We start from the raw sequence: 23,432 nt of genomic DNA on the forward strand, positions 1-23,432 counted from the left end.
CAGACCCGTGTCTCTGGTGCTGTGTGGCAATGGCTCTACTGGCTCTGCCCAGATTTTTTCCAAAATTGTGAGTTAATAAAAGACAGACTGTGCTCTTCCCAGAGCCACAAAACCTCAAATATTTTCAAGGCACCAATATTATTTGCCAGTTGTTTCAGACTTCATCCTTTCAATAACATATTCCTGCCAACTTTGTTCCCTCTTAGCGTTGGAAAAACTGCCTCTTCTAATGATCTTCTACTGCTTTAGCCTGAGGCCATGTGCAGGCGCCATTTGGTAGCCCCCTTGCAGAGAACAGCCTAGGCAGCGATTAACTACCATCGGGAAAATTTATTTGCTTAAATGCATTTCATTCAAAAGTTAGGCAAGAGGAGGCAAATCACTTCTGAGCCTTAATGCAGCTGTGAAAATATTTTAAGACAATTTGAGGTTAGCATTTTTTTTTTAATCTCTCTGGTCCAAAAATTCTTATTTTGTAATATTTGGAGGTTTTGCTCTTTGTTATTGTGGCCTCATTGTGTCATGGAAGGAGAAACATAACATTAAGCAGGAAACTAGATTCTTATTTGCTTTGCTACCACAATTAAACCAACAGAATTTGCAGTTGTGGAAAGCTCAGTAATAGATAAGATAGGAACAGCGTTTGCTATCTTTAAAAATAGTTTCTTATATAAGTTCAATTGAGAGAATCATATCACAGTGAGGTTGCAGCGAGATAAATAATGGCATCGGAATGGCATAAGAATATACAGTACATGAAAATTAAAATAAAACTGCTGATGTTGGAAATATGAAATAAAACAGAAAATATTGCAACATTTCACAAGTCGGGCAGACTCTGTGAAAAGAACTACAATTCACATTTCAGGTCTGGAATCCAGGTCAGAGTAACTCTCTTTCCACAGATACTGCTTGACCTGTTGAGTGTTTTCCATATTTTCTGCTTTTATTTCAATGTACAGAATTGACCAAAGAGTGAAGATGGACCTGTAGTTAAATGCCCAACACTAGTTTACATTTTGTTACTTTACATATTATATCCACTTTGATTTATGGTTGATTTGCAAGGCACACTTTATTCTACATCTACCAAAGAAGAGTCTCGATCCGAAACATCACCTATTCCTTTTCTCCACAGATGCTGTCAGACCCGCTGAGTTACTCCAGCTTTGTGTGTCTATCCTCTGTTTAAACCAGCATCTGCAGTTCCTTTCTACACATGTTAGTTATTATTTCTGCACAGATCATGAAAAAATAGCAGACAAATGCAGAAAGTGGTAAGGAAGACAAATAGCACATTATTGCACGCTGTTTGGAGTTTAGAAAAAGGGAAGGATTTGTATAAAGTGTTTATTAGATCACAGCTGCAGTACTGTGCACAGTGCTAATCCCTGTATTTAGGTAAAGGCTGTACTGGCACTGGAGGCAATCCACAGGAGGTTCACAGGCTAAAAGATTCTCCTATCATGAATGCCTAAGGATATTATATCTGATTTCTTTGGAATTTAGAAGAATGAGGGATCGCTTTTGAACATATAAGATCTTTCAGGATAGGCATTAAGATCTTTCCATTTGTGGGACAACATCAAAGGAGAGGACGGAGATAAATCATTTAAAATTGAGGTCTGTGGGATACTTTTATAAATATCAATGAATCTCTATAATTGTCTATCACAGGGGGATATAGAAACATAGAAAATAGGTGCAGGAGGAGGCCATTCGGCCCTTCGAGCCAGCACCACCATTCATTGTGATCATGGCTGATCATCCCCTATCAATAACCCATGCCTGCCTTCTCCTCATATCCCTTGACTCCACTAGCCCCTAGAGCTCTAATAGAAACATGGAGGGCGGATCACGAATAAATAAGGTGTTGCATTTTTGAAAGATCAGGGAATCGAGGGTTATGCCCTGCATGTGAGAGCAGGCCAAATGTTTTATTACTGCTCCTCCTTTCTTGTGTTCATATCTTCTTATGATTCAAGGAAACAGGATTAGGTGTTCAGACTCTCAACTTCCAAGTGTCCGCCTTTAATCAAAAATCATATCAGGCCATCTAACCACTGGAGCACCATAGATGTAGCAATGTGCTTCACTTCATACGTGTCTCTCAAACAGTGATCCATTTGCTCCTGAGTAAAGCCCCCTGCTACTGACATAGCTCACTGACCACATACTTGCCAGATCGTTGTATATTCAGCTTCTAACTTTAGATGGGATAAAGTATGTTAAAACTAACGCCAATTGACATAGCCCTAGATACTTAACTTAATAAAGTGATCAGTATCCAAGTAGAATCTAACAAAAGGCATTTACAATTAATCTGAAGGAGACGGGCTTATTTTCAATGCCATTTATGTGTAAAAGTGCTCTCTGAGTCTCTTGATTGGCCTGCCTCAAAGTTTAACATTGTTTTTCCTTCTTCTGCATAGTCTCATTAGAATTTTTCTTTGTCTCTATCAATTCTGTCATATCCTTATTATTTTAAGCAGTTTGGTTAGATCACCTCTTTCTTCTATGTTAAAAGAAACACAAAAAAGATTTTGCAACCAATCCTCAAATCTTAACCCTCATTATTTTTGCCATCTCTGCATTATGCTCTTCTTCTTCTTCGTCAGATGTGGTATACAAAAACTCTGAGCAGTCCTCTATCAAAAATTCCATGCAATTGTAACAAGACTTATTTTCCTTTGTACTCAGCTCCCTTGAGATGAAGGCCAACATTCCATTTATCTTTTAGATTACTTTTTGTGCTGGTGCATTGCTTTTCAGCGTTAGTTTTGTTCTTTTACTGGACGTGGGTGTTTCTGGCAAGGCCAGTGTTTAATGCTCGGGCATTTGAGCTGGATAGTTTGCTTTAGCATTTCTGAGGGTTGTTGGGAGGAAACCAAGTTGCAATGGGCTTGTATTGGACATTTGCAGGTAACAATGTCACCCATTCCTCTCTTAAAGAGCATAAGACAAGCAGACAATCAAGCATTTTTGTGGTCACCATTGCTGAGATTTATTTTTATTTGTGATTGATGGATTAACTATTTGTGCATTGATGCTTTGTGCATGAAACAGTAAGTTAGCATGTAACTACAGCAAGCTACTAGGAGGGTAAACTGAAGCCTTTATAGTTAGAAGAATGGAGTACAAAAGTGGAACCGTTTGTTGCAACTGCAAAGGACTTCTTTGAGACCAGGTTTGGTTTCTGAGAATTCTGGCACCATATTTAATGAAAGGTACACTTGCTTGAAAAGAAGAGCACAGAAACCTTACTGGTGTAGGTAATCCAACTCGGTGTGATAATGCTCTGTGTGCATGCACATAAACTAGGATGAACCTTGCTTAAACCAGACACCCATTTAAGAATTCTCTATGTTCTCCCCACAGAATACCAAATAATTTGCAATACAACATTAAGAACCCACAAAACTGTAGTTTGTCTTTTTATGATTTTGCCACAATTCCAGCATCTGCAGTCTCTTGTGTCTCCACTTCACTGCTCCTTTGCAAATTCCCTTCATAGTAAGTCCTCTTAGAAGTCCCCTCTTTCACCAACCTGAAACACCAACTGTCCATTTCCCTTCTTAGACACTGCTTTGCCCACTGAATTCCTCCAGCTGCTCCCATTATTCATTCTAGTTGCTTAAGGCTTGATTATGGCAGAGGATGTCTATTACAGGAATCAATAGAATATAATTAACAAATACCACGTTGTATCTGAAAACATATTCTGGCGAGGCACTGAAACTGTTTGGTCAGATTCAACATGTAGTTTCTCATAAAGAACAATGGTGAATTTACCAGTTATAATAGCTAGTTAAACAAGCTGTTCCTGGCTGACATCCATCTATTTAAGTAAGGGGTAAGAAAGGTATTTAGTGACCATTAGTTCTTAACACAAAAACGACGGAGAATGTGGAGGCTTTCGAGACAGTGCAGAGGATCATACCAGAATGCTTCCTGGATTGGGGGGTTTGAGCTACAGTGAGAGGTTGGATAAATTTGGATTGTTTTCTCAGGAACATCAGGGATTCAGGGAAAACTTGATAGAAATATTTAAAATTATGAGTGGCATTGATAGGGTAGATAGTCAGAACCTTTTTTCCCAGTGTGGAAATGTCCAAAGCTAGAGGTGAGAGGGGGAAAGTTTAATCGAGATGTGCGAGTCAAGAGTGGTGGGGGCTTGAAACACATTGCTATGGAACTGTAGCACCAGGAATAATGCTGGGATCAGCAGTGACCACACCGACATTTGCAATGGGGTGAATTCACATGATACATTTCATTTACAGAGATAAGAAAGTCTTGGACTGCAAGAGGGTGCTGTGCCTTGTCATCAAGTTGCATGTGCAGAGGCACTGGTGATCTTAGTCTTGTCCCATCAACCTGGTCCTGGTCTTAAAGGAAGAGGCGTTGTAATCTCAGTCTTCTCTCTGTAGTTCACCCTTGCCCCAACAGGAAGTACTGGCAGACTCCGGATTCATCCCTGGGATGGCGGGACTGGCATATGAGGAAAGATTGAAAAGACTAGGCGTATTCACTGGAGTTTAGAAGGATGAGGGGTATCTTATAGAAACTTATAAAAGAACTGGACAAGCTAGATGCAGGAAAAATGTTCCCAATGTGGGGCGAGTCCAGAACCAGGGGCCACAGTCTTAGAATAAAGGGGAGGCCATTTAAGACTGAGGTGAGAAAAAACGTTTTCACCCAGAGAGTTGTAAATTTATGGAATTCCCTGCCACAGAGGGCAGTGAAGGCCAAGTCACTGGATGGATTTAAGAGAGAGTTAGATAGAGCTCTAAGGGCTAGTGGAGTCAAGGGATATGGGGAGAAGGCAGGCACGGGTTATTGATAAGGGACGATCAGCCATGATCACAATGAATGTTGGTGCTGGCTCGAAGGGCCGAATGGCCTCCTGCACCTATTTTCTATGTTTCTATCCTGGTGGCTCAGCTTTGAGGCTTGAAGGGATGGAGCTGGTGGTGTCTGGCCTATCCTGGCCTCGGTCTTTGCCTCTGTGGGGCCGCAGTCCTTCATTATCTATGGGCAGAAAGAGGCACTGGCCTCGTGGGCATTCCCTGGCCACTCAGCCTTGGCCTCAGTAGATGCATTGGCTGTCGATGGCTTCTTCCCAGCAACTCAGCCTTGACCACACTCTAACGCGGGTCTCGGGTTTATCCCAGTGGCTCAGTTATTTGGTTGTTTGCTTATAGTTTTGCTGGGGAAATCCTTTAATAAATCAGACTCTCAGCGTTTCCTATGTATTATTCTCTGCAATACTGCACCAGGAAATCGCAAGGGGCACTAGAAGCAGATTGATTTATGAGATAGAGCCATAATCAAAGTTGGTGTTTGTCAATTGTTCTCCACTAAGATTATGACATCTAGCATTGCAATATGTATGGAGATGGCTGATCTGACCAATTTGAACTCAAAACTTCCTTCCACACGAGTGACAGAGGTGCAGAGATGCTGTAGCACCAATGGGTCTTGATCTTATGAAGAAAGTATGAATTTATTGGACATAGAATAATATTGAAAAGGATTGACAGGGTACATGCATTGAAAATGCTTATCCTAGTCTCAGCATACACGGATATTCATTTATAAATGGGGACGATAGAGAATTTCTTCAAGTCATACACAACAGAAGCAGGCTCTTCATCCTATCATGTCCATGCCAAACAACAAACTTGTATCTATATTAATACCACTTGGCCCTTGGTCCTTTATTGCTTGCTGATTCAAGGCCTGTCTAGATACTCCTTAATGTTAACATAGAAACATAGAAAATATAACCATATAACCATATAACAATTACAGCACGGAAACAGGCCATCTCGACCCTTCTAGTCCGTGCCGAACACATAATCTCCCCTAGTCCCATATACCTGCGCTCAGACCATAACCCTCCATTCCCTTCCCATCCATATAACTATCCAATTTATTTAAATGATAAAAACGAACCTGCCTCCACCACCTTCACTGGAAGCTCATTCCACACAGCTACCACTCTCTGAGTAAAGAAGTTCCCCCTCATGTTACCCCTAAACTTCAGTCCCTTAATTCTCATGTCATGTCCCCTTGTTTGAATCTTCCCTACTCTCAGTGGGAAAAGCTTTTCCACGTCAACTCTGTCTATCCCTCTCATCATTTAAAAAAACCTCTATCAAGTCCCCCCTTAACCTTCTGCGCTCCAAAGAATAAAGCCCTAACTTGTTCAACCTTTCTCTGTAACTTAGTTGCTGAAACCCAAGCAACATTCTAGTAAATCTCCTCTGTACTCTCTCTATTTTGTTGACATCCTTCCTATAATTAGGCGACAAAAATTGTACACCATACTCCAGAATTGGCCTCACCAATGCCTTGTACAATTTTAACATTACATCCCAACTTCTATACTCAATGCTCTGATTTATAAAGCCCAGCACACCAAAAGCTTTCTTTACCACCCTATCTACATGAGATTCCACTTTCAGGGAACTGTGCACAGTTATTCCCAGATCCCTCTGTTCACCTACATTCTTCAATTCCCTACCATTTACCATGTACGTCCTATTTTGATTTGTCCTGCCAAGATGTAGCACCTCACACTTATCAGCATTAAACTCCATCTGCCATCTTTCAGCCCACTCTTCCAACTGGCATAAATCTCTCTGTAGACTTTGAAACTCAACTTCATTACCCGCAACCCCACCTATCTTAGTATCATCTGCATACTTACTAATCCAATTTACCACACCATCATCCAGATCATTGATGTACATGACAAACAACAGTGGACCCAACACAGATCCCTGTGGCACCCCACTCGTCACTGGCCTCCAACCTGACAAACAACCATCCACCATTACTCTCTGGCATCTCCCATTCAGCCACTGTTGAATCCATCTTGCTACTCCACCATTAATACCCAACCATTGAACCTTCGTAACCAACCTTCCATGAGGAACCTTGTCAAAGGCCTTACTGAAGTCCATATACACAACATCCACTGCGTTACCCTCATCAATTTCCCGTGTAACATCTTCAAAAAATTCAAGAAGATTAGTTAAACAAGACCTTCCAGGCACAAATCCATGTTGACTGTTCCTAATCAGACCCTGTTTATCCAGATGCTTATATATATTATCTCTAAGTATTCTTTCCATTAATTTGCCCACCACTGACGTCAAACTAACAGGTCTATAATTGCTAGGTTTACTCTTAGACCCCTTTTTAAACAATGGAACAACATGCGCAGTACGCCAATCCTCCGGCACTATTCCCGTTTCTAATGACATTTGAAATATTTCTGCCATAGACCCTGCTATTTCTACACTAACTTCCCTCAATGTCCTAGGGAATATCCTGTCCGGACCTGGAGACTTATCCACTTTTATATTTCTCAAAAGTGTCAGTACTTCCTCTTCTTTGATCCTCATAGTTTCCATAGCTACTCTACTTGTTTCCCTTACCTCACATAATTCAATATCCTTCTCCTTGGTGAATACCGAAGAAAAGAAACTGTTCAATATCTCCCCCATCTCTTTTGGCTCTGCAGATAGTTGTACACTCTGACTCTCTAATGGACCAATTTTATCCCTCGTTATCCTTTTGCTATTAATATAGCGGTAGAAACCCTTCGGATTTACTTTTACCTTACTTGCCAAAGCAACCTCATATCTTCTTTTAGCTTTTCTAATTTCTTTCTTAAGATTCTTTTTACATTCTTTATACTCCTCAAGCACCTCATTTACTCCATGCTGCCTATAATTATTGTAGATCTCCCTTTTTTTCCGAACCAAGTGTCCAATTTCCCTTGAAAACCATGGCTCTTTACAATTTTTACGATTTCCTTTCAACCGAAATAGGTGCAGGAGTAGGCCATTCGGCCCTTCGAGCCTGAAGAATAATGTTCTTTAGTAGGGTTTTTAATTTCTAAACTTATTTATATCTATTTAAGCAGTTTTTAAATATCTCTAATTATTGGAGCCATTGAGAAACATTTAGAAACATAGAAAATAGGTGCAGGAGTAGGCCATTCGGCCCCTCGAGCCTGCACCGCCATTCAATATGATCATGGCTGATCATCCAACTCAGTATCCCATACCTGCCTTCTCTCCATACCCCCTGATCCCTTTAGCCACAAGGGCCACATCTAACTCCCTCTTAAATATAGCCAATGAACTGGCCTTAACTACTTTCTGTGGCAAAGAATTCCAGAGATTCACCACTCTCTGTGTGAAAAATGTTTTTCTCATCTCGGTCCTAAAAGATTTCCCCCTTATTCTTAAACTGAGACCCCTTGTTCTGGACTTCCCCAACATCGGGAACAATCTTCCTGCATCTAGCCTGTCCAACCGTTTAAGAATTTTGTAAGTTTCTATAAGATCCCCCCTCAATCTTCTAAATTCTAGCAAGTACAAGCCGAGTCTATCCAGTCTTTCTTCATATGAAAGTCCTGACATCCCAGGAATCGGTCTGGTGAACCTTCTCTGTACTCCCTCTATGGCAAGAATGTCTTTCCTCGGATTAGGAGACCAAAACTGTACGCAATACTACAGGTGTGGTCTCACCAAGACCCTGTACAATGGCAATAGAACCTCCCTGCTCCTATACTGAAATCCTTTTGCTATGAATGCTAACATGCCATTCACTTTCTTCACTGCCTGCTGCACCTGCATGCCTACTTTCAATGACTGATGACCAAAATTCATTTTGTGAACACAAACTTGTTAAAAAGGCAAGGCAAACAATTGGGCAGCAGCCACCTTACAGCTGCATCGAGGCCACTCACCGTGGAGTAGACGTGCGTTCAGTGTTATTCGCAGCTCAGAGAGCCTTGACCCTCTTGCTTCCCGGGTCAGGCAGAGACCGAGTGAGGGACTGTACTTCCGGGTTTTATAATCCCTCCACCCTGCCGCCAGCGGGGTCAGCAGAGAGAATGGGGAATTAAAAAAAAACATTAATATCTCTCTGATTTTTCATTGATGGGGAAAAATCCTCCTGTCCCAGAAGGTGGAGGGGGGCTTTGAGCGCGGTGGCCAAAAATGACAGCCGTAGGTGGTGGCGTTCTCTCGGAAATCGCACCACAGAAACCCAAAACCAGTCAAGATCAGACTTTTAGTAATATAAAGATATGAACAGCATTTTCATCTCCTCCCTTGTCGGACCTTATGTTGACACATTCAAAAATGAATCTAATGTAAGTTCCCTTCAAAGATGCTTTGATCATTTCACAACTGCTCACATTCAGTCACCTTATTGTAGATGGCAGATTCCAGTAACTTCTGTATTGCTGATAATAAACTGACAGAAGGTTTATTGAGTGGCCACCCACACATTGGCTACAGTCCACAGGGATTGTATGTTAAACAAAGAGAAAAAGTCTCTTTTGGTTTGATGTTGACTACGGCTCTCACAGAGCAAGACAGTGGGTTTGTGCACTATACATTCAAAGTAATGCTCAGTAATGTATAGATCAACAGTACAACTAAATTCCCAATCTCCAATGACACAAAAGAAGCACATAATCATTTAGGTACTTTGTGAAACTCCATATGCTTTGGAGGGATCTAACATTTATCATAATGGATGGAACAATTTATTCCACATTTACACTTTGTTTCTGAAAATTGATCAAATATCAAGTGAATAACCAATTCAGAAAGTAACAGTTGCATAGCCCCTCCATATGTTTTGAATTTACTTTCCATAACTCTTACTCAATGTTTATCCTATCAATATTACACAATCAAGCCATCTTTCCCAAACCACCACTACATTCTGGCTCTTTTACAGCAACAATACCATCTTGGTATTGACTTGACTTGACTTGACTGCTCTCTATTTCAGACCAAGTGGAGAGATGGCGTTCATGGAGGAACAATGGCAACTGCTGCTGAGGATCAGATTAGTCATCATGGATTTGAGGGTGAAATAGTCTTTGCTTGTTCCACTCTTCCTATGGAACCAAATCTTCAGTGTACTCTGTAGTCATAAAAACTTCTCACTAATTTGAAATTTGAATGGTTGCTTTACATAATATGAAATTGGTTATTTTTTCAGGTATATTTTGTTATATTCATTTCGAAATGTCATCTGTTTCGATATTTGGCAATTGCCATTCTGGGTAATCTGTAACAAAGATTATTGACAAAAATAAATAAGCTTCCTTAAAGGACAAATCTCAGGCTCAATGTTTTTTTTTCACAGATTGAGATATAACAAATGACAGTGAGTTTTTTCCAAATGTCAAGTAAAATTGAAAAGTAATTTCAAGGTGGCACAGTATGCTGAGGTAGAGTTGCTGCCTTACAGAACCAGAGGCACAGGTTTTTATCATGACTAGGGATGCTGTCTGTATGATGTTAGTACGTTCTCCCTGTGACTGTGTGGGTTTTCTCTGGGTGCTCTGGATTCCTCCCATACTCAAGTGATGTGCAGGTTTGTAGGTTAAATGGCTTCGGTAAAAAATTGAAAATTGTCCCTAGTGTGTAAGATGAACTCTAGTTGGTGCAAACCCTGTGGGCCGAAAGGTGTTTCCATGTTGTATCTCTAAAGTCTAAATTATTTTTCAAAAAGAAAACTGGTTGAAGGACATGGCGGATGGGGGGGAGAGAAGCAAAGTCAACACCAAAAATGAGGTGACAAGAAATGGCTACAACAATAGGCTCAATTACAGTAGCTATAAGAAGAATATTGTAAGGTGTTGTTGCATCTGTTGCAATTGACATTGAGAAACTTGCTAAGCTTTGAGAAACAGGGTAATAAAGACTTGAGGAATTGGTGATTTTATTCATGAATCAATTCCACCCAAAAACCAAGCAAGATTGTACAAAGGTTCAGATTTGATTCATGTTAATTAAACGATGGCTGGTTGGCTATATGGACGAATTGTGAAAGTTCCCACACTTCTGTAATTCTGGCAATACCATCCCACAGAGGAGTGTGTGTGTCCGAGTCTGAGTCCAAGCACTGGAATTGCAGAGTAAAAACATATTAGGTTGCAAGTGAGAGTGACTTTTCGATGTAATAGCAAGTATTTGTCAAGAGTCTTTGACCTGAAACATTAATTGGAAGGACTCAGTGGATCGGGTAGCATCTGTGGAGGAAATGGATAGATGACATTTTGAGTAGGCACCCTTGTTCTGAAGAAGGTCCTGGCCTGAAATGTCATCTGTCCATTCCCTCCATAGATGCTACTTGTCCCACTGAGTTCCTCCAGCACTCCGTGTTTTGCACAACATTGCATCATCTGCAATTATCTGTCTCTGTGTTAATTATATTTCTCTTGCAACAAATGTTGCCTGACCTGCTGAGTTCTCATCATTTTTCTGCTTTATCTATATTAACCTATATTACTAAAAGTCTGATCTTGACCACTTCCTGTTGTTCTGTATATTAACCTATATTACTAAAAGCATGATCTTGACCACTTCCTGTTGTTCTGTATATTAATTTTTGAAAAAACGCTGCCACTTACGGCTGTGATTTTTGGCCATCTTACTCAGCCCCCCTCCGCTATGCAGGACAAGAGGATTTTCCCCATCGATTGAAAAATAAAAGAGTTATTAGTGTTTAAAAAATGTTGAGATTCTCTCCTGAAGGCCACGCCCCTTCCTGAGGGACTATAAAACCCAGAAGTGTTGAGTGCCTCAGTCAGTCTCTGCAAGATGGGTGAGTGAGAGGGTCACGACTCTCAGTCTGAGTTGTGAATACCACTGAATACATGTCTCCTAAACTGTGAGTGTGGTTTTACTGACCTGGAGTATGAAACTGCACTTGAGTTTGGTGGACTTGCACCCTGCTTGAAATGGTAGGAAACTGCATTTGAATTTTGTGGCCTTGCACCCTGCATGAAATGGAATTTCAAGGAATAGCCGTGAGTCAACTGCCAGCCCACCAGCCGTGAGTGAGCTGCCAGTGCATGAGGCTTGAGTGACTGAGCTGAGTCCCTTCAGTCCATAACACCCATACGAGTGCTCCAGAAAGCCCTCCCCCTACTGGCCACAACTATTGGAATTCGCGGAGAGGTGGAATTATGCGTTGGGGGACCAGCCCTCCCATGTGAACATGGGACCCAACGGGTCCCACTTAGTCTAGTTATTACTAAAACTCTCATCTTGACCACTTCCAGTTTGCTTTTTTTTTTTTTTATCGCGCAAAAACAGTACCATTTATCACTAGGATCATTTGCCACCTTACTCACCATTCTCCTCTCCTCCAAGCACACCAAGTTTTGTTCGGAACAGTGGAATTATACAAAAGTTATGAAGTTTAAAAAAATTGTGAGATCAGCAGATTGGTCTTCTAGCCTGTCTGCCACCATGAAGGTTACCCCCCTTCCGGCACCCGCTGGAGAATAAAGTCCGCAAGAGTGGTGTCGGGAAAGTGGCTGTGTGGTGTCCAGAAATCTGTGAGCGTGTGAATCCAGAAAGCTGTGTCGGTGAATGATTGTCCAGAAAGCCGTGAGTCAGTGAGAGTCCAGAAAGCCGTGAGTGAGTCCAGAAAGCCGTGAGTGAGTCCAGAAATCCGTGAGTGACAGAAAGCCGAGAGTCAGTGAGTTTGTGTCCAAAAAGCCGTATGAGAGTCCAGAAAGCCATGAGTCAGTGAGTCAAGAAAGCCGTGTCCAGTGTCGGTGAATGATTGTCCAGAAAGCCGTGAGTCAGTGAGAGTCCAGAAAGCCATGAGTGAATCCAGAAAGTCGTGAGTGAGTCCAGAAAACCGTGAGTCCGTGAGTAAGTCCACAAAGCCATGAGTCAGCTGTGCCTGCGCAGTTTGAGGCTATGGGTGAGTGGTGGAATATTGCGTTGGGAGACCAAGCCTCCCATGTCAGAATGGGACCCAAAGGGGTCCCACTTAGTCTAGTATTTGTATTAAATTGTCATAGAAAGATACAGCATGGAAATAGGCCATGCTACCCACTGCATCTACACTGAACATCAGTTGCCCCTTTTGCACGAATCCTATTCTAACACATTTTATTCTCCCCACATTCCTGTCAGTCCCCCAGCAGATTCCACCACTCATCTGTGCAATAAAGGTGATTCACAGCAGCCAACCAACCACCAACTAACACGATCTTTGAGAAGTGGGAGGAAACTGGAAGACCTGGGAACATCCACATTGTCACAGGGAGAATGTGCAGACTCACACAGACAACATTAGAGGTCAGGATTAAACCCAGGGTGTTGGAGCTGTGTGGTGGCAGAACTACCGACTGTCCTTCTCTGCAACTCAAATTGTTTCTCATCCACAGCATATGATAAAAACGTGAACATTTTCCCTTTTAGGTTCCGAAAATTGATCAAACATCACAGACCTTTCATAATTTTGGCCTTTACTTTTCATAACTTTTACTCCTTCATGTTTACCCTCTCCGTATCACAGAATTAACTGGTCCAAAAATCCATTTGCATTGCCTTTAATGTATTCCATACGCACTCTAAACTGACAAACCTGTTCGCTAGCCAGAGATACAGTACCTGATGACTTTCAGCTTTTAAAAGAATAAATAATGGAATCTTGGCTCACTGGCTCTTAAGAAATTAATTAGGTGCCTGATCGAAATGTCAGGCTAAATGAAAAAAGCTGACAGTCTAATTGGGAAAGTGAGGAAAGGTCGTCAGTGATGAAATGCCCCAGTATAAGCACTTGGAATTCACGTAGATTTCATGTTCTGAGTTCTTGTCATGCCATTTAAAAAAAGATTCAACTGTTCATTTTTCTATGAAGGTTGATAATGGACCTTATTTTGCAATGCAACTATCAACACTTAGCATATATTAAATATAAACTAGGCAATTATGACTAGTAATTGCACATAATGTACATAGTTAAATACATGAATTAGGATGCTGCAGACTAGATGCCCTGCATTTTCTACAGCTATACCCTCTCTCATCGCCTATCTCTTTATCTTTTTCCCCTTCCAACATCACATTTTTCCTCGTCACAGAAGCTCCTGTTGCCTCTTAGATCGAAGAGCAGCACATGAGGAGACCTGACCCAAAATCCCAAAGCTCAGCAGGGCCAGGTCAAATAAATGTCATCAGGAGTGATGTTGCCCCTATTGATGTTGCTCTCTTGTATCCTGGTTCCAAAATTGATTTTTCTATCTGTTTAACAAGGAACTGCAGATGCTGGAAAATAGAAGGTAGGCAAAAGTGTTGGAGAAACTCAGCGGGTGCAGCAGCATCTATGGAGCGAAGGAAATGGGCAACGTTTCGGGCCTCTCTGTTGATTGCTGCCTTACCTGAGAATGAAAGCCCGAGCCATTAGTTCAATAATAAAAATAAGAAATGAAAGATATCCTTTTCAATGGTTTCTTAGTAGAAAGGATTCATTAACTGCTGTAGAAAATGTTGATAGTATGTATAATTTCCAATTGTATTTTTACAGTGGCAAATCTTTTTTAAATTAATGTTCACACCCAAAATGAGCAATTGATGAAACTTTAAGCATTTTTTCTTTATTTTATGTGAGGTGGTGTATTTTGGGAATTCTAACTAGGGCAGGAACTACACAGTGTATGGTAGGGCTCTGGGAGTGTTGTAGAGCAGAGGGATATCAGAGTGCAGGTGCATGGTTACTTGAAGATCGAGTCGCAGGTAGATAAGGTGATTAAAAGGCCTTTGGTACATTGACCTTCATCAGTCAGAGTATTAAGTCTAGAAGCTGGGAGGTCACGTTGCAGTTGTATAAGATGTTGGTGAATTAGTGATTAGTTTCCCTCCAGACATACCACCCTTAGGAGAGATAGAGCATGTTAGATGTTTTGCCATCAAAGTGGAAGGAACTGGAAGCAGTAATAAGGCATGCAAAGGTTTCTTTGGCTGAATGGATTCCCTTACCGGGTATATAGAATTGCACCTGATATGCTTGGATTCTTGTGAAGGCTTTTGTGAATAGTTTGGGAGAAGCAGGTCTTACCAAGAGTTTGGCATAGAACAGGGGGTATTCTCATTCCCAAGATAAAGGAAACAGCCATTGTAAGCTGTTTGTAGGGTGAAAATCAGAAGCTAGTGCGACTTGGGTGGGGGAAAGATAGAGAGAACGAGAGAGAGAGAGACGGAATGCTGGGGTTACCTGAAGTGAGAAAAATCAATATTCATACTATTAGGCTGGAAGCTGCCAAGCAAAATACGAGATGGTGTTCCTCCAATTTTTCGTTTAGCCGCACTCTGACAATAGTTGAGTCTGCAGAGAGTAGTGCGTTCAGCCAAACGCACTATGGGAACTTCACTCATCCCCCTGCAGGAACTATACAACAGGAGGTGCAACTCCAGAGCAAATAAAATCATGGGGGACCCCTTCCACCCCTGCAACGGACTGTTCCAGCCGCTACGGTCAGGCAAACGCCTCCGTTGCCATGCGGTGAGAACGGAGAGGTTGAGAAGGAGTTTCTTCCCAGAGGCAGTTTGGACTGTAAACGCCTATCTCACCAGGGACTAACTCTACTGAATGTTTTTCCTTCCATTATTTATTATGTAAAAGAATATGTGTGTTATGATTGTGTTTATAATTTGTTTGGTTGTTTTGTTGTTTGTCTTTTGCACAAAAGTCCGCGAGCATTGCCACTTTCATTTCACTGCACATCTCGTATGTGTATGTGACAAATAAACTTGACTTGACTTGACTTGAGGACAGAAAGGTCTGTGTCGGAATGGAAAGGAGAATCAAAGTGTCCAGCAACCGGGAGATCAGGTTGGTTCAGGCAGGCTGAGCGAAGGTGTTCCGCAAAATGATCGCCCAGTCTGCGTTTGGTCTCGCCGATGTATAAAAGAGTCCACATCTTGAACAACTGATAAAGTAGATGGGGTTGGAGGAGGTGCAAGTGAGCCTCTCGCCTAACCTGAAAGGACTTGATGCGGTCCCCGGAGAGAGTCGAGGGAGGAGGTACAGCGACAGGTATTGCATCTTCTGCGGCTGCAGTGGAAGGTACCTGGGGAGGGGGTGGTTTGGGTGGGAAAGAACGAGTTGACCAGGGAGTTGCGGAGGGAACGGTCTCTACGGAAGGCGGAAAGGGGTGGAGATGGGAAAATGTGGCTAGTGGTGGGATCCCGTTGGAGGCAGTAGGTGGATTGGGTGCAGAATAAATCATGTCAGTTGGGGGCAGAAAGAAAACACCTGACATGCAGTGTGTGTATGGGGGGGGGGGGGGGGGGGGAGTGGGGGGGGGGGGCTCAACAGTTGAGCCCTCCTGAGGTGTTCTGAACCCAACTCAACGAAACATCAGTGAAGGGAGGTGCCCACTTGATAACCCCAATGATATACTTGCATCAACTCGATTTGGTTTTTTTTTAAATAAGAAAGTTAATATGTAAGTAGCTGTTTTATGCATAAGGAGTTATTTATTGTAAGTTGGTATGTTCTGTTAGATAGTTGGTATATTTTGTTAGACAGTTAGATAATAGTATGGCTTTGGGCTTGGTTTTCTTAATTGAGTGTTTATCCTAGAGTTGTAGCACAAGTACTTTGTGTTATAATTGTAATTTGCGAGTGCATTTGAATTAATGAATACTGAATGAATACGTTTACTGGCCAAGTATTCAAGTACAAGGAATTTAGAGTATTGTATTCAGCTCTGGGCACCATGTTGTAGGAAAAATGTCAAGTTGGAGAGGGTTCAGAGAAGATTTATGAGGTTGTTGCCAGGATTAGGTAGATGCCTGGAGTCTCTTGCCCAGAGTAGGTGAATCGAGGACCTGAGGACATAGATTAAAGGAAAAGTTTTCATAGGAATCTGAGGGGTAACCTTTTCAAGCTGCCAGACGTAGTTACGGCTTGGACTATGCCAATATTTAAGAAACAGTTAGATTTTCATGGATAGGACAGGTTTGGAGGGATATGGACCAAATGCAGGCAGGTGGAACTAGTATAGCTGGGACATGCTGGGCAGTGTAGGCAGGTTGGGCTGAAGGGCCTGTTTCCACACTATCTCTCTATGACTTTACTCCTTAAAACCAATATTGATTTTGCAAAGAACTCTGGATAAGGATGTAATGATTCATATAAATCACGAAATAGAAATACAAAAATAGAGGATGCTGCAAATATGATTAGGCATGTCTTAAATTCTTCATTTCTATTTCAAAAAGGAAGTTACATTTTATCTAGTCAACCCATAATTGTTTTTTTCCCCATTTAGCTCGAACCAAGAATATAAGCGAGATCCAGATGCCTCATGTGAATTGTAGCATATACATTTGTAGCATTTATGTCATATAATTATATAAAGATAGTAGGAGCAGGATTTGATCAAAGCAGATCGTAGATGTAAAATTGAATTAGTTTTTAAGTTTTCATCGGGGTGTGCTTATGCTGCTGAGTGAAGTCCTTAAAGCTTTTCACAGAATGGTGCAGAAAAATGATGTACCTTTGTAATGGTGAAGGGCAAAATTGTGTTCCATAAGACTTCAACATACATTCATATATATCATAAAGAATGGGTAATTTGCCATAGTAATTGTTTATTGATATAGCAATAAGGAGCAAGCAGCACTTACACTAAAATAAATCAATGTTATTTTGTTTCCTTCATGGAGATATTTCGACATTATAAATCACATTGAACCAAATTAGGCTAGAAACTGCTACTTCATTGCGAGGTACACAACATCTGAAATCCAGTTCCAATGGGATGGAATTTCAAAAGCAGGACGCAGTATTTGTGTCATAATTCAAACAGTACATCTACTTTGGTGATTCGCTTGATGTGAAATGTTGACAGATCTACCTCCCCATTGTGCACTTTCCACAATGTCTTTTATTATCTCAGATCTGAAGAACATGCAGATCTTTGCTTTTGGTTGTCTACTCAAGGGTAACAATGGGTTCCCTCAATGATGACTGGCCCTTTCACCAAAACAGGGTCAAGGACGGCAATGTGTATGTGATGCAAATTGAGTGAAAAATAAATAAATGTTTGGAATCTCATAATCAAAAAGACAATTTGTGCATTGGTATTAACAGTGTAGGAGTCATTTAATAATCTTCATACGCAATCAGAATGTCAATGAGGCAAAACTTTTGTGCATTTATTTATATTTCCAATCCATCAGGGCATATGTTGCAGCTGATCAGATCAATCTTTACAGCCCAAAATAAATGAGCAAGAGCCTTAGAAACATAGAAACATAGAAATTAGGTGCAGGAGTAGGCCATTCGGCCCTTCGAGCCTGCACCGCCATTCAATATGATCATGGCTGATCATCCAACTCAGTATCCCGTACCTGCCTTCTCTCCATACCCCCTAATCCCCTTAGCCACAAGGGCCACATCTAACTCCCTCTTAAATATAGCCAATGAACTGGCCTCGACTACCCTCTGTGGCAGAGAGTTCCAGAGATTCACCACTCTCTGTGTGAAAAAAGTTCTTCTCATCTCAGTTTTAAAGGATTTCCCCCTTATCCTTAAGCTGTGACCCCCTTGTCCTGGACTTCCCTAACATTGGGAGCAATCTTCCTGCATCTAGCCTGTCCAACCCCTTAAGAATTTTGTAAGTTTCTATAAGATCCCCTCTCAATCTCCTAAATTCTAGAGAGTCTTAAAGCGCAATAGATGCTGATCCTAAAGTAACATTAGATTTTTTTTTAAACTGTTGGAAATGCTTAGGTAGTATATGTGGAGTGAAAAACATTTAAGTAGGAAAAGTAGGCTGAGTGGGGTATAGACAAGATGGTAATGGGAGTCCGTAAGCTTGTTGCAGATAATGATCAAGAATCTAATCTCTGAAATGAAAATGGGAAAATTGAAGAACAAGGGGTCCATGTTAAACATGGACCATTAAGTTGAAGACTGGGTGGTAATTGGCAACAATGATAATGGTGTTATCTAATTTAATGTGGGAGCGGGAGTAATACAAACACGGTGCTAGGAGAAGAGAAGAAGTAGGGGGCTTGTTCAGGACTGAAAAAAGAAACCATTTTTACTGGACACCCCCCTGTGCACAAAATGCAGCTTTTAAATACTCGGCAACGTCGAGTATGTGCGTAATAATTAGGTTCTCTTTTAATACCGTGATAATGAGAGTCAGTGTAGTTTGTACCTTACACTGAAATGGCACAAGTTATGCAGGGTGAATGCTACTTTAGAGGAGGCAAGATCCTGCTGCTTTGATTAGATAGGGGTGGGGAACCTTTTCATGTTGGAAGGCCGCATTAACTTAGCTATAATCTAATAAGGCCGCATCCAAGAAACATCAATTAGATATAGGATTATTTTGTTGAATCTTCTTGTACTCTTTGGTATTTTAAATATGTTCGTTTTAAGATAAAAATAAAAATAATACAAGACGAACAAAAACATATTAATAAAAATAAAAGGATTTGTTGCACAAAATCGGGGAAACATTTTCTTCAAGTTCTTCCCTTCCCGGAGATGTGATCAATTTTCGGATCACATTCTCCGGGCTCCGTGGCCTACCATCGATGGAGCTGGAAGCCTCCTCGGGCTGTCGTGAGCCCCACCGCGGGAGCGTGGACTTAACATAGGAGCGGATCCCTTGCCTGGGATCACTCCCACCGCAGCCTGTGGACTTACCAACGAGGATTCGCAGTCTCGGGAGAGGCTAGTCGGGAGCTCCAATGCCGCAGAAGGTTCGACCAGCCCCAACGTGAGGTTTGATCGCCCGGCGCAGGGGAGCTGACATTCCCCCGATGCGGGAGCAGATCGCCTCGATGCGGATAAGCCCGACCGATGGACCGACGGAGCGACTGAACCTGACTCTGACTCTGACTCTGACCCTAACCCTAGCTCTACATTTGTCATTTATCATTTCTATTTAACAGTTCACATCATAACTTTATAAAGATAAATCAATTGAAAGACAAAATTATCAGCAAGGTTAGCATTACCTTTATTCCTTGGAAACCTTGTTATTGTTTTGATGTAAGTAGGAGGCAGCCATGATCTCAGAGTGCTCGTTGCCTAGAGACCATAAAACAAAGCGCGGGATTGGTCAATTTGCATCCGACCTCAATGTCAAACGTGAATTGATTGGACAATTACTACTTGGAAAATTGGAAGTTTTTCCCATCTTTCAATAAAAATTTGCACATTTTGGCCTTGACGAGTTTCAGGTATGATTTTTATAATATTTTTACACAATATTTAAAAAAATCAGGTAGTTCCGTGAGTTGGGTCACAAACTTGAACGAAAAAGCTCCTTGGCCCACAGTCTAGGTTGAAAGGGGTGCTGGAAATTGTGTATCAGTGCATCTAAAAGTGTATGGGGAAACTGGGCCTTGGTGAATTTAAGGGGAGCATTAGAAATGGGATCTCAGTGAATTGAAAGGAAGAACTGGAAACACCAGTGTGTTGATGGGGAGCACTGTAAACATGGCTTTGATAAAGTGGGGAGCAAGAAACAAAACCTGGAGAGCCAGATGCTGACCTATTGGGATTTCTGTATAATTGAATACTAGATTATTTGAGTCTTACTGTGTTTTGCAAAGATAGATTCCTTTTCTCACAGTTACGGCATGACTGAAGCTACCTCGTTTAACAACTTTGTCGACAGATAGTCAAAGCCATAAAACCTGTTCAGCACAGATGCGGAAAGATAGTTTGGCACATGATAATGAGATGACTCATTATCATGTGCCAAATGGTTGGACAGGCTAGATGCAGGAAGATTGGGTTGGACAGGCTAGATGCAGGAAGATTGTTCCCGATGTTGGGGAAGTCCAGGACAAGGGGTCACAGCTTAAGGATAAGGGGGAAATCCTTTAAAACCCAAGATGAGAAGAACTTTTTTCACACAGAGAGTGGTGAATCTCTGGAATTCTCTGCCACAGAGGGTAGTTGAGGCCAGTTCATTGGCTATATTTAAGAGGGAGTTAGATGTGGCCCTTGTGGCTAAGGGGATCAGGGGGGATGGAGAGAAGGCAGGTACGGGATACTGAGCTGGATGATCAGCCATGATCATATTGAATGGCGGTGCAGGCTCGAAGGGCCGAATGGCCTACTCCTGCAACTAATTTCTATGTTTCTATGACTCCCTGGTAGAGCACCCACACCCAGGTAGGAACCACAAATACGTTCATCTCCAGTTTGCCACATTATCCATTGAGAAACTGGCATTGTGTCAATAATATCAGAGAATTAAATGCTTACATCATAGATTGGTTTGGGGGGAAAAATGGATTTCAATTCATGATGACTGGCACCATAACTGCGGAAAGTAGGAGTCATTTAGTTGAGACAAGGCTCACTATTTCTGGTGTCTTCCTAATGATTATTTCTTGGCTGCCTCTTTTTGCTCACCTTCTTACTGCCATTGGTGACATCAAAGGATGACAGCAGCTTTCAGAGTTGCAGTGTTAATATTCCACACCACCAGCTCCTTATTAACATCTAAATAATTAGCAATTAGTCAAATAATTAATGAATGGAAGATAATTAATTGCTGCCTATTAACATTTTTATGGTGGAATTTTAAATGGATGATTCCGAACTTACTTAACCAGTATTACATAGTGCTTCTCCGGCACCTGACACATTGATATGTAAAAATCCACAGTCAAAGCAGTCCTGTTGAATTCTTAGAAAAATATCATGGTTGCATGGACCCAAATGTTCTAAACTGAACTGATCACTATTTATCAACATTAAGCATTTGCCCCAATAGCCCAACAATAATGACTTCCTCCAGATAAGGAAGCATTAGATATGATACAATGTTGAGATCTTCCACAAAATTTGCATACATTTTAATTATTTAAGAGGACAAAGGGCCAGTTTCCACGCTGTATTATTCTATGAATGTATGACTATTTATTTTATTTGCAATTACAAATAGTAGCCCAATTGCTTGCCCCCATTTCCTTGCTTCTTTTTGATAATTCTGACTGGTGTCTAATAACAGAATATGCTTTAAATCTACTCATAATTTTTCAATTAGTGGACTTTTTTTGGAATACCTTTTCATTGCTTTAAGTGTATCATGGATTTTCCTGCATAAGACTTCTTTGTCTTTCTCTCGTTATTTTCTTAATGATTGCTCAATGGGCCACAGTGTATGATGAACTTCTACCAATTTAGCAGTGCCTATATTTTTAGTGTGTGTGGGATCAATGCCTTAAGAGGCAGCACTGATGGTTGCTTGTGCTGCTGCGATAACTCGTTACCAGATATTGCTGGGATATCGAAAGACACAAAATGTTGGAGTAACTCAGCGGGTCAGGCAGCATCCCTGGAGAACATGGATAGATGACATTTCATGTTGGAACCCTTCTTCAGACTGGCTTCTAAAGATGTGTCCAGTCCTGATACAAAACATCACCTATCTATGTTCTCCAGGGTTGCTCCCTGACCCACTTCTTCTTAATCTTTCATGTGGCGTGCACAGCCTAAAGTTGCAGGACAACTTGTTCTATTTGATCTTCTGTTTGTGCACGTCGAGTTGATTGCATTAGTCGAAACAGGGCGGACCACGTGAAGGTTGTAATCTTCCACCCTGCCTGACCCACTGAGTTACTCCAACATTTTTTGCCTTTCCATGATAAATCAGCATCTGCAGTTACTTGTTTCTGCATCACTGTGAAATTTGTGCAATGACATAATGTATCTTTGCACAATGCTGATTCATCTGCATGACAACACTTTGACTATACACAAAGTTCAATTCAGGTTTTCCCAACTGTTTCCTCAGGCTGCTGATGTTGGGCGAAATAGTTTCTTGGAGATTCAACCCTAACGTGTCGAAACAAGGAAATGCAGATGCTGGTTAATACACACAACAACACAAAATGCTGGAGTAACTCAAAACTCTGCCTGACCTGCTGTGTTTACTCCAATAGTTTACAGCACTAAAGTTTCATTATAAATCATGGAAGTAATAATGAGAAAGCTTTTTAGTGCCTGTGTCCCACTCTTACAGGTTCTGCATGGTCATGGTCAAGTGTTATTTTAGAGTTTTTTTCCTTACTGTCTCTTTCTTCCACCTTTCATAATTCAAATTCTATTTCAGTTTCTGCATCTGATTTTGCATTAAAACTCATGACCAATTCTAGAAACATAGAAACATAGAAAATACGTGCAGGAGTAGGCCATTCGGCCCTTCGAGCCTGCACCGCCATTCAATATGGTCATGGCTGATCATACAACTCAGTATCCCGTACCTGCCTTCTCTCCATACCCCCTGATCCCCTTAGCCACAAGGGCCACATCTAACTCCCTCTTAAATATAGCCAATGAACTGGCCTCAACTACCTTCTGTGGCAGAGAATTCTAAACACAGCAATGCAACAATGTGATCAAACTAGATGTTTTCAGCAGTACGCAAGGGAATTAATGTTGTTCAGCCTCATGTAAGTAAATTCCAGACATATGATCCTCAGCGTAAGTCTGGGACAAGCTGCTTGGCCGATGCTGTAGCGACAATGGTATGTTACGGCATGGCATGGTATGAATGGTATGTTAGCTTTCATTACAAAAGGATTTGAGTATAGGAG

The sequence above is a fragment of the Leucoraja erinacea genome, chromosome 4 (genome assembly GCF_028641065.1).
Source record: "Leucoraja erinacea ecotype New England chromosome 4, Leri_hhj_1, whole genome shotgun sequence".
NCBI lineage: Eukaryota > Metazoa > Chordata > Chondrichthyes > Rajiformes > Rajidae > Leucoraja > Leucoraja erinaceus.